The following is an 11,755-nucleotide window of genomic DNA, read 5'->3' as shown; positions in this document are numbered from 1 at the left end:
ATCCCATGTGTCACGACGTACTCTGTCTCCCTCTATCATGGTTAGGAATATTGTTCATTGGATATGCGTCCTTACCAGACCCAAACTGCTTGGTGGTCATACCTCGTTTGTCATAACATTCGCATCGTGGGGCAAATTCCGTTCACTTTCCGCATGGTCGACTCAAGACATACTATGTGTGTCGCCACGTCGCTGACAACATATCGATAGTTCCAAAAAAAAATAAGAAACATTGTCACGGCATCAGTTCCCCCGAGATTCGAATTAACCATTCGTCACATGTCTCATACACGTCCTACTTATGCCTCAAGACATACCATGTATGTCGCTACGCCTTAGTCAACACATCTCAAGATTACGACCGGTACCTTGGACTCGAATGGAACCATAATCTCCCAGGTCGTTGTCACCCCCCTTTTGTATCTCAAAACATACCCACATATGTCGCCATGCCCATGTGATTCCAAATTACGTCGTTATATTATCCGTACCTCTCATCTCGTAAGTTGTCATCATGACCTTCGTACGCTAAGACATGCCACACATGTCGGCGCACCATACACCTATACTCCAAAGTTACGTTGTTATACGATCGGTATCTAAGGGCCAAGTTAACTGTTTCCCACGAATCTCGCTTACCTGTCATCATTCGCATCTGGGGAGGTAGTCCATACGTAGCACCTCCGTATTTCAGAATTATGGGCAATACCCTGGGCTTCGAAACGAACCCTTGACTGGTGTGTTATCCACGCTTCCTATTTGTACCTTTAGGTGCGCCACGTGGGTCGTCATAGTGCCCCCTCGTATTTACATCATCCCACTATCCGGACCCCAGGTTCACATTGACCCTCTGACGCACGCTTCACACGAAGTCACGACGTCACATCCGCGCTTTAACTGGCGCCTTATATGTCGCCTCGTCACATCTAATGAATTTATGCGTTATTGTACTAACCTCTTGGATAGTAGGTCATCGTCACACCCCATTGGTACCCTCGGTCGTACCTTGTATGTCGACATGTCATTGTACTAGGGTAACCCGCGCATCCTTGGTCTTCTTGAGACACCCCGTCGCATCTTCAAAACAGCCAAATCGATATGAGACGTACCAGGTGTGTCACCGTATATCGTAACGCGTCAGTATTCCAAACATGTGACACTAGTGCTTCGAACACGTATCAGCTTTCGGTGCATATCCCGTATGTCATCGCTTGCACTTTAGTCATACGTTGGGCCTTGTCAAAACGTGTCCCACATGTCGCCTTGTCATCGGCAATATTTGTAGTCCACGAATATGTCATTAGGCTATCCAATTCTGGACCTACCTTTGACGCACATTCCGTGTGTCATCCCTCGCACCTTACTCACATATCAAAGACTGAGTCGTTTATACCATCCAGTCAGGGTTAAGCTTATGGCACACACCCCCATACGCGGTTTGGTACGTCTTGTTCACAGGTCAAATGTCGAGTCATTCATGTCATTGAGTTCAAGTCGAATCTAGGGCAAGTTCATATATATCATCACGTGCATTTCGCTTACATCTCCAATGTCGAGTCATTTGTATCGTCAAGTTCGAGTTGAACTTTTGGCACATACCTGTCATATAGAGTGATTCATGTCGTCGAGTCCAAGTCATACCCTTAGGCACGTACCCTATGGGCCATCTCGAGCGTCCCGCTCATACCTTGACACGCTGAGTCGTTCATGTCGTGAGGTTCCTATCAAACTCTTGACATATGCCCTGTAAATCGTCACTCATGTCGTGAGGTTCCTATCAAACTCCGAATTGCCTTATTCACGAGCCTGAGATATATGCCCTATGTGTCGCTATTTGGGTCTCGCTCGTATCAGTAGTATCGAGTTGTTCGTACCGCGTCTAAGTCCAACGTTTGGCACTTACCTCTAAGGTCTTGGTTTGCACCTTCGTTGCTCCTCAAATTGTTCATAGTGATAGGTTCCAATCGAACTATCGACGTCTACCCTGCGTGTCATTGCTGGTATCTCAAATATCAGTGATGGACCAAATGCGTCATAAATATCCACGTAAGATCTTAGGGATTCTCATAAAACATATTGTCATTGGGTTTGCGCTATGACGCAAATTGACCTTTGACACATACCAGGTAAGTCATCGTTTTCGTCTCGTCGGTACCTCGATCGGATTAGGACACCTTTCATTCTACCAAACGCACCGATCTCCGCAAGTTCATCGAGGTATTTATGTCTCTATCTTGAGTTAATCCTTGGACCGCACCCTGCGTGTCGGTATCGTGTCTAGCTGACACCTCCAATGTTGTTAAGAGGTACCCCTTGAGTCATCTCTGTGCTTCATCTATACCCAAAGTTGGTCAAATAATACGTGTGTCGTATGCGTACCCTATTCGTGTCTCATACCTAGCATGTTGGATTTCCCCCGCGACAGTCGAAATCCCAAAATCAAGCCATCACATCGTTCGTGAGTTGTGTATAAGTCAATCGTGGGGCACATCAAGTGTGACTCCCATCATGCCTTTTGGCTACCTCTAAGGCATACCATGTACGTCATCGTGTTTCCTAAATGCACCATGTTTCAAACCACTCTGTCATGATACTAGTGAGCCATGTAGGAATTAATAACTAGCACATACCTCGTATGTTGAAGTATGCATCCTATTCGGACCTCGAGTATCGGGTATGCCGCGTTCATTGTCCCGTCAAATAATACCCATCATTGTAATAGTTGCTTTCCAAGAGAAGCTGACAATTAGTGCATATCACGTATGTCGCTCGCATCTCCCTTATGCCTTAACCCGTTTAGGGCACACCCCGTGCGTTACCACTTTCTACATAGCACACCAAAGTTCCGCTGGTACATCTACTAACCATTGACCCACACCCCATGGGTGGTGGTCACATCCTGCTTGCTTCTAGTTTGGGACACACCCTCTATGTCGGCCTGTTTCAGGAAGCTTGTGTTTCCCAGAAATGCAGTTCCATGCTATCAGTATCGATACCAAGTAAACTATAGACCCATGCCCCGCACGTCTTCATCATGGTCCGTTTAAGTCTCAGATATACCATGAGCGTCACCTCAGCCCGATAACGCCATGTATGTTCGAGGTACGTCATTACAACCGATGATGACAATCCCTCACATACGCCTCATGCAGAGTCGCTTATGTCGTTCTTTTTAGATCGTGAGTCGTGTCGATGTACCAAGTATGTCATTTCCCCACTCATGTCGCTACCCCTCCAACATATCTACACGTCACGGATACCATCGGGGTACACTCTCATCTACCTAGCGTCCTAGGAAATTTTACTTATCAGGAGGGTCGTCTCAATCTCACAAGTGTCAGTCATGTCGAGCATCATTCAACATTGTACATCTTGTAAAGCATTGCAAGGTAAACTCGTAGTTCGTACTGATGTGTGCATAACAGTTGAAATGGTTTCAGACATCCGCACTTCCAAACAGGTAAGTTAGCACAAACGACCGAAGTGCTGCCGACGGCTCTAAAAAAAAGAAGAAGGGGTTCAGCTCTAGTCAAATCGTGTTTATGTTGTAAGAAATAAAGCGCACACAACGAATCATGCATAAATCATACATCCATCGATAGGAGGCACAAGTAGATAGCTTTGACATTCGCATCACATGTGCATCGCATCATCAAAATTCATAATGCCTAAAAAGCTACACTCACCAATCCTTTCTCTTTCCTTATTAGAAACCCAACTCATGGCCCAGTCCAACAATCCAAACCACAATCTTAAGAGCCGTGTGCAAGGGGCTTTAGCCAAATACATCTTTTCTGACGAGTTCAAACGTGCTCTTAATGATCCGGAGGCTGCTAAGAATGATGGGGCTGAAGGTTCCTAGGGGATGATAGGAGATTTCAATCTCAGAGCAGAAATCGAGCGAGTTCTTCCCGATGTCCTAGCTTCAGATGAATTCAAGATAGAGCTGAAAAGGCTGGTCCGGGAGGTCATGAGTGAGTCACTGGTTGCTGAGATCCCCGAAAGCTGCGGTAGAGAAACCTACGTTCCAGTTCGCGTCACAATCTACCCCACAAACATTCACTCCACTAAGGGTAGCCTCACACCATGTCCCACGAACACGACAAGACCCACACCATCGGGGACATGAGTTTACCAGGGTTGTTCGCCCTCCATCACCCGCTCAGTATAGAGGGGAGGGAAGGGAGTTCTCCACTTTCACTCAACCCTTATTTGAAGTGTTGGAAGGTCTACGAATGCATGACATACTTCATCCTCTACCAGCCACGGGAGGTCAAACCACTGAGTTAGTCAAACGCAGGGGCTACTGCCACTTCCACCAGAAATATGGTCACGAAACAAGTACTTGCATGAGGTTGAAGCATGAAATCCAAGATCTCATCGAAGCTGGAAGGATAAGTGATCCAGACCCTTCTCAGCAGAGGAAGCCTTCATCTTGTTCCTTGAACGGTGAAGTCTACAACAAAGCGGGATGAGCTTAAGAAGAAGTTCTCGAGATCGAGGACACTTATGAAGTGGAAGAACCTGAAGCTTCCTGAAGTAGCATGAGAGAGAGGATTGCACTTGTAGTCTTTATCCTTGTCTTTTATTTTATCTTCTATTCCACAAGATGTTACGAACCTCCTTTTGAATTCAATGAAATTTCATTTCCGCAAATTTTGTCCTAATTATATGCATTTACATTTGACATTCACCCAATTGAGATATTCCCGCTTCTTATCATGGCACGGACGTAAGCTCTAAAATATACTTATTGCTCAGTACTTAACCACTGAAGAGAGAAAATTGAGAGAGTAAAAAAAACATAATAAATCATGAGAAATGATTCCATGGCTCTACGATGATAAGTCGGGCATAGACCCATCAAACGAAGGGTTCTCACTGGCTTGTGCCAAAAAGAAGACCGAGCGACAATCAACAAAGTCCAAAACGAGAAAAAAAAAGAGAAGGAGGAGAAAGCGACAGGCCCCAGAAACCGTGCTAGCACTAAGGCACCGACAAGAATTTCTCCAAAGGGGACACAAATACATGGGTGCACCACTCAGAACAATACGGGGGCAACTGGCCTACCAGCGATAAAGGACCGTATTCCAGGATCAACGAAAGGGTTTAGGTCTATGATGACTCAAAGTTTAAAAAGGAAAAAAGAAAAAGGATGATGCTAAAAAGGCCCAGGGGCAAAGTCAGCCAATCGAAAGTAAAAGAAAATTATTCAAGTAAAAAGCAGACGTGACTAGCCGAGGAGCGTCAAAGTGACAAGAGCGGTTGACATTGCCCAACAAATGGGTGATCAAATGTACGAAAAAAGCTTACTTTGGCAAAGAAAAATCAAATATGTAGTCGAATGAAGGCAAAGACGGCGACGAAGTTTAGAACTACGATCAATCTCAAAGGAACCAAGGAATCTTTCTCATCAAATACGTAGTCGAATGAAGACAAAGACGGTGATAAAGTTTAGAACTACGATCAATCTCAAAGGAACCAAGGAATCTTTCTCATCAAATACGCGGTCAAATGAAGACAAAGGCGGCGACGAAGTTTAGAACTACGGAACCAAGGAATCTTTCTCATGAAAATTAAGAAAAAAAAAGAATGAAAATCCCGATAGGTTGAAAATCCGCAAAGGACGGCCTATGCAACAATAAGGGACACCCCAATAAGCGAAAACCCCATGGGGCGCTTATTTGAAAATTCCGGGGATAAAAGGAGAGAGTTAAAATAACTGAAATGTGAAAACCCGAAAAGGCATGCTTTGGTGACAGTGGTTAATAAACTGAGCAGTAAACAATTCAATGTATCTTTGTGAAGTGCTTTATCTAAGCTAGACGGTTGCATTTGCAATGAAAACGCCCGCATCAATAGACACCCCATCTCAACTAAAGTCGCATCGACACCCATGAACCAATCCAAAATCTATAAAAAAAAACTAAAAAAAAAACTATTCTTCTCTCTCATGCTCCATGAAGTTTTGTTCCTCTGCTGCTCTGTTGTCCTCTCAAGAGTAAAACTTCGACCGAAGCGTCTCTCCTCCATAACTACTCCCGAACGGCAGTATCCCTAGCTTAGTGCACATGAAGTCTCACCTCGAGTTGGCAGGGGCATGCGCTCGCATCAACTTCTAATCTACACCAAGACGGTAACTTCAATCGAGGGCACGTCCATGCTATCAGATCACTGTCCATCTCACTCCAGAAGTTTCTGCATCAACGAAGGCATCGGGCATGAACTCATCGCCAAACGCTCAGCATAGAAGCGGCCCATAGATATGAACCCCCTGGGCTATCTGGTATCATTTACAATCAAGAAAGAAAAAATTGAACAAAAAAGAGTTGGATTGAAAACCTCAAAAGAGGCGATCCAAGCAAAAGGAGAGATAGAGAAAATCTGTGGGATATAGAAAAGATGAATTGAAAACCCCTAGGGGCGGTTCATGCAAAAGGAGAGATAGAGAATATCAGAGAGATCCCGTTGAGTTGAAAACCCGAAAAGGGCGGCTCAAGCAAAAATTAGGGAAGAAACGAATGCGCCAATCTTTGGTTAAAGGCGAGAGCCCCTTGGCACAAGCTCATCAGCACCAAATCCCCATCCTTACAGCCCTCGGTTTCAAACTTATCATTGCCCTTATCCTTGCACACCTGGGGTATGGCCTGAAATATCATTTCTCGATCTTAAGCTACCAAAATCCCCCAACCTATGAAAAGGGAATCCATTCAACCATCTCATCCACACATACATAGTTTGCATACACACATGTCCATACATCCGCATAAAGCAAAATGCATAGGCCATGCTTACATACATTCAAACACTCGCACAATCACCTGCACACACACACATAGGTGGTTACACGCATCCATAGACTAGGCTACATTCACCCATCTATATGCATCACTACACACCTGCGGTCGATTTAGAGACTAGGGTCGCTAGAAAGAGCCATTTTACCCACGGTCGTGAACCAGGGTTGCTATTGAGCCATTTTGCCTGCAGTCGATTTAAAGACCATGGTTACTTTTGAGCCATTTTTCCTGCGGTCGATTTAGAGACCAGGGTTGCTATTGAGCCATTTTACCCGCGGTCGTGGACCAGGGTTGCTATTGAGCCATTTTGCCTGCGGTCGATTTAGAGACCAGGGTTGCTTTTGAGCCATTTTACCCACGGTCGTGAACCAAGGTTGCTATTGAGCCATTTTGCCTGTGGTCGATTTAGAGACCAGGGTTGCTTTTGAGCCATTTTACCCGCGGTCGTGGACCAGGGTTGCTATTGAGCCATTTTGCCTGCGGTCGATTTAGAGACCAGGGTTGCATTTGAGCCATTTTACCCACGGTCGTGGACCAGGGTTGCTATTGAGCCATTTTGCCTGCGGTCGATTTAGAGACCAGGGTTGCTTTTGAGCCATTTTACCCGCGGTCGTGGACCAGGGTTGCTATTGAGCCATTTTACCCGCGGTCGTGGACCAGGGTTGCTATTGAGCCATTTTGCCTGCGGTCGATTTAGAGACCAGGGTTGCTTTTGAGCCATTTTACCCACGGTCGTGAACCAGGGTTGCTATTGAGCCATTTTGCCTGCGGTCGATTTAGAGATCAGGGTTGCTATTCAGCCATTTTGCCTGCGGTCGATTAAGCGAACCTTGTAATTAAAATCATTTTCATTGTAAATAGTGGAGTCTTAAATCGTTTTTCCTAATTAAATGGTTTTGTACAAAATAAATGGACTTGTATGTCTAACCACGTTTTTGGAGTTAAAGTTTTTTATTCCACATTTTCAAAACGCTCCAATCGTTCCAACGACGGTTCGAGCGAACATCATGTAAATTCACGGGGTTTTTGAAACGTGCCTAAATCGTTCCAATGGAGATTAAGGCACGAACCATGTAAACAAACTCGTTTTTGGGAGTGAGATTAGCGTAGATGTAATATACGATATAAAGCATAAATCACACTATGAATAAATCAATTCTTTCTTCTCCCCCTCTCTCTCCTATATACTTTAAATTTATGCAAAATGGGTGATTCTTTACTAAAATGGCTTTTAATGACATGCTCAAAACGGTTTTCAAAATGAGAAAGAAAAGGTTTCAAATGAATTTTAAACTTAAAGAAATATACGATTAATCCGTTATCGCCTAACACGCTGAGTAGGAGGCCGGTGGTTCATAACCGGGCGATGTCGGGGTGCCTAGTAGCCTTTCTCCGGAAAGGAGCTAGCCTTCTCGGCTCGTACCTAAGTTTCCCGAACCCTCACCGGTCTCCCGCAAGGGATCGGTGTTCATTTTCCCATTCGTGGGTGGCGACTCTTCCATACTCCAGGCTCCGGTCCCGCCGAGCAGCTTGATTCCACGATTGGTTGCTTTCGGCGCCAATCACCGCTTACGTCGCCATGAGGTGTCCACCCCCCGGTCCGCCCAGGCGAGGCCGTCGGCACCTTGTCTAACAACAGCTTTAGTCAGATATTGACTAGAACTGTTTTACTTGTGAGTTGAGAATTGACACTTACAAAGGTCAGCTTTCAACTCAGCACTCTAATTTACTCAGAGTCAGCTTAATCAATTTAGATGCTGAGTAAGTTTACCATACAACACATACAGATATATATTTATATAGAGAGAGTTAGAGATTACTCAGTATCACTTATCCTGGTTCGGCCTCTCTGCCTACGTCCAGTCCCCAGAGTCCTCCGGGCTTTTAGAATCCAATACTGAGCTCTTTAAAGGTAGAGCACAAACCGTTTACAAGGCAGTTGAATATGCAAGAGTACCTTCCTCTATTCGTCTACTCAACTCCTACTGAATGCTATAACCGAACACCCAGATTTTCTCTACCACTAAGTACTCAACACCGAGCACTCAGCATACACTCTCAATATTACAATTGATAAGAACTTGTTCCCTTTCAAACAAAGAACACTTTAGATGATTACAGACAATCAATCTAGCATTTACACAAAGAATGGAAGTTTGGTGTAAGATCTTTTTCTTGTTTTTGAGTGCTTTGAATTTTTATCTTTCTCACTTATGATTTTTTGTAAAAAAATAGGCAATCTTCCAAATGAAACCTTTGTCCATTTTATAGTTGAAATGTAGGAAACAAATCATTTGAAATTTGATTTGTCCGTTGAGTCCAAAACGGCTCTTTTGGGGGACAAATCTCTGGTCAGCTTCAGATGTGCAGGCCAATCCTGAATTCTTCAGATGTCAGGCTTGTCTTCTTCCTGCAGACTTTATCTTTTTACGGCAGTTCGTCTTTTAGCCACGGACAGTTGACCCATTCATCTTGGAACTTGGCTTTTGCGTAATTTTGAGATTTCTATTATTGGCGCAGAGGGTTGGCAGTCTTTGTCTTCTAGCCAACGGACCTTTCATGTTGTCCTGAAGATAACTCAGCTTGGCTTCGTCATCCGCTACCTTTGATTGTTGTTAGACTTCATACTGAGTCCTTTCTTACTCAGCTTCCAAGGTCAGCTTCGTTCTGTAAGACTTCGTTCTTAAGCAGACTTTTCTTCTTTTATGCTGAGTTCCGTTTTACTCAGCTTCTCAGGTCATCTTCATTCTTAGCCTGTTGTTCTAAAGATTACTTATCTTTTATGATGTTGAGTTGCTCTTTACTCAGCCTATGATATGTCTTCATTCTAACTTTGTCTTGTCTTGATTTTATTTCCTTTTGCATTTATATTTGTACTCAACATTGAACAAACGGATTAGTACAATTAAACCAAAGCACTTAAATTTAATTGTATCTTAATCATGGATGATTTTGTCAAATCAAAATCTTGTGGAAAGGTATTTCAACAAACTCCCCCATTTTGATGTTGGCAAAATACATAATTATGGAACTCAGTTTTGAAATTCCCCATGATTGATTTATTTTTCATATTTCTGAAATTGCTCCCCCGTAAGGGTTGCATCTATTAACTCTAAACCTTCCAAGGTTTAATTGAGAAATTAAAGATACTTGTACTGACTAAGTTCAATCCTAGACCTTCTAAGATCTAATAGGTCAGTTTTCAGAAATGGTCATTTTTAGAAACATTTTATTACTTTAGTTTACTTATGTGTGAAGATGTATACTGAGTATGTTTCATTATGATTTGTTTGTTCAATTTGGATAGATCAGCATATAATACTAAGCATGGTATTAAGACAAGTTGGATAAAGTGATACTCATCATAAAGTTACTCAGCAAGAAATATAAATATTAAGCACAAATGAAGTATGGGCTAAGTTCTAAACTTTTAGACTAGACTACTTCTTCTTCTTCGGATTGACTTGAGCTTGGTGATCAGCTTGATACTTGCCTTTTCCTTTATCTTTACTTCCTGATGCTCCACCGGCGTGCTGAGTTCCATCTTGGCTTTTCTCCCCCGTTTTGCCATCATCGGGAGGAGGAGGAATGAAAGTATCATTCCTAGCAGCAGCAGACAGAGCGTTTGAATAACGCTTCAACCTTCTTGTACTCTCACTCAGGCCATCAATAACTGGAACACAATCATCTTAAATAGTTCGAGGAACCCATAGGGAGCTACTCAGCATGCTGATGAGACACTCATGAGATTTGCTGATCCAGGAGATGGACTCAGTTAGCTGGGCAAAGGATTGATGGTACATTTTGAGCAGAGCTGAGTCATAGAATTGGCGTTGAGCATTGGTGTAGCGTACTAAGCGAAGGATGGTTTGTGAGAAGCTCAGAAGTGTTTCATTAGTGATGGGGTCAACATCCATCTGTTCCTTCTTGATATTGAGAAGACGCACAGCTTCACTCAGTTGATCAATGGTACACTGAGAAGTGGAGGAAATCAAATCACGTGTGCCGGTCAGGTCAGAGGTCAACTTGGAGAAATATTGCTCTATCTCAGCAGAAGTGTCATACTCAGGATGAACCGAAGATCCAATGTTGGCCAGATCTGTGGTCAGCTTAGCAAAGTGATCCTTAAGCTCAGTAGAAGTAGCATACCCCGGATGTACTTCAGATAGACTCTGGATTTTGCCTTCAATCGAATTCATGTGGTTGACCAGCATAATCAATAATTCAGTCAGTTTGGCAATTTGGTCTTGCTTGGGTTGATGTGTCTGGACCATGGTCATTACACTTATGATTTCTTTGAGACTCCGAATTTCGCTCAGAAGCTGAGTGATGGATGAAATTTGGGAGGACTCATTATTCGCAGACCCAGTAGCATCAGCATGAGAAGGATTCAATTCCTGAAAAAGAGATTGAGCAGAGGCAATGATTCTGCGCCCAGACTCAGTAGCACTTAGATAGGTAAATTGGCCAACAGGATTGGACTCAGAGGCTGGAATTGACGTTGAGCTTGAAGGTGGTGGAGATGGCTGCTTGTTGGTGTGGTTAGGTTGTGCAATTGTTGGTCCTGGTGGTAGCTCAGTATGAGGAACTGAGTGCTCAACATCCTGGGTATTTTGAGTTTGAGGAGAAGGACTTACAGAGATGTTGACCTGCTTAATATGAGGTGGAAGTTGAGTAGGTTGTTCCATAGTTAGCTCATTGTCTTGAGCAACTTGGACTTCGAGCTCTTGCTCAGCAGAATTTGGATGTTCCAGAGTCTTGGCTTGTTCCTCCATAGGAGTAACAGAGGCTTGATTTTGCACAGATTCCCTAGGAGGAGACTCAGTATCATGTGAGAAATATTTGAACTGGATGTCGGAGAGGTCAGGAAGGTGCTCTCGAGGTGGAGAATCATTTAGAAGATCAATAGGCTTTTGCTTGTGTGCCTTCTTCTTGAGTCTTCGATATTTCTTAGC

Source organism: Euphorbia lathyris, chromosome 8 (genome assembly GCF_963576675.1).
Source record: "Euphorbia lathyris chromosome 8, ddEupLath1.1, whole genome shotgun sequence".
In the NCBI taxonomy this organism is placed as follows: domain Eukaryota; kingdom Viridiplantae; phylum Streptophyta; class Magnoliopsida; order Malpighiales; family Euphorbiaceae; genus Euphorbia; species Euphorbia lathyris.
Note: the sequence above shows the minus strand (reverse complement) of the source record.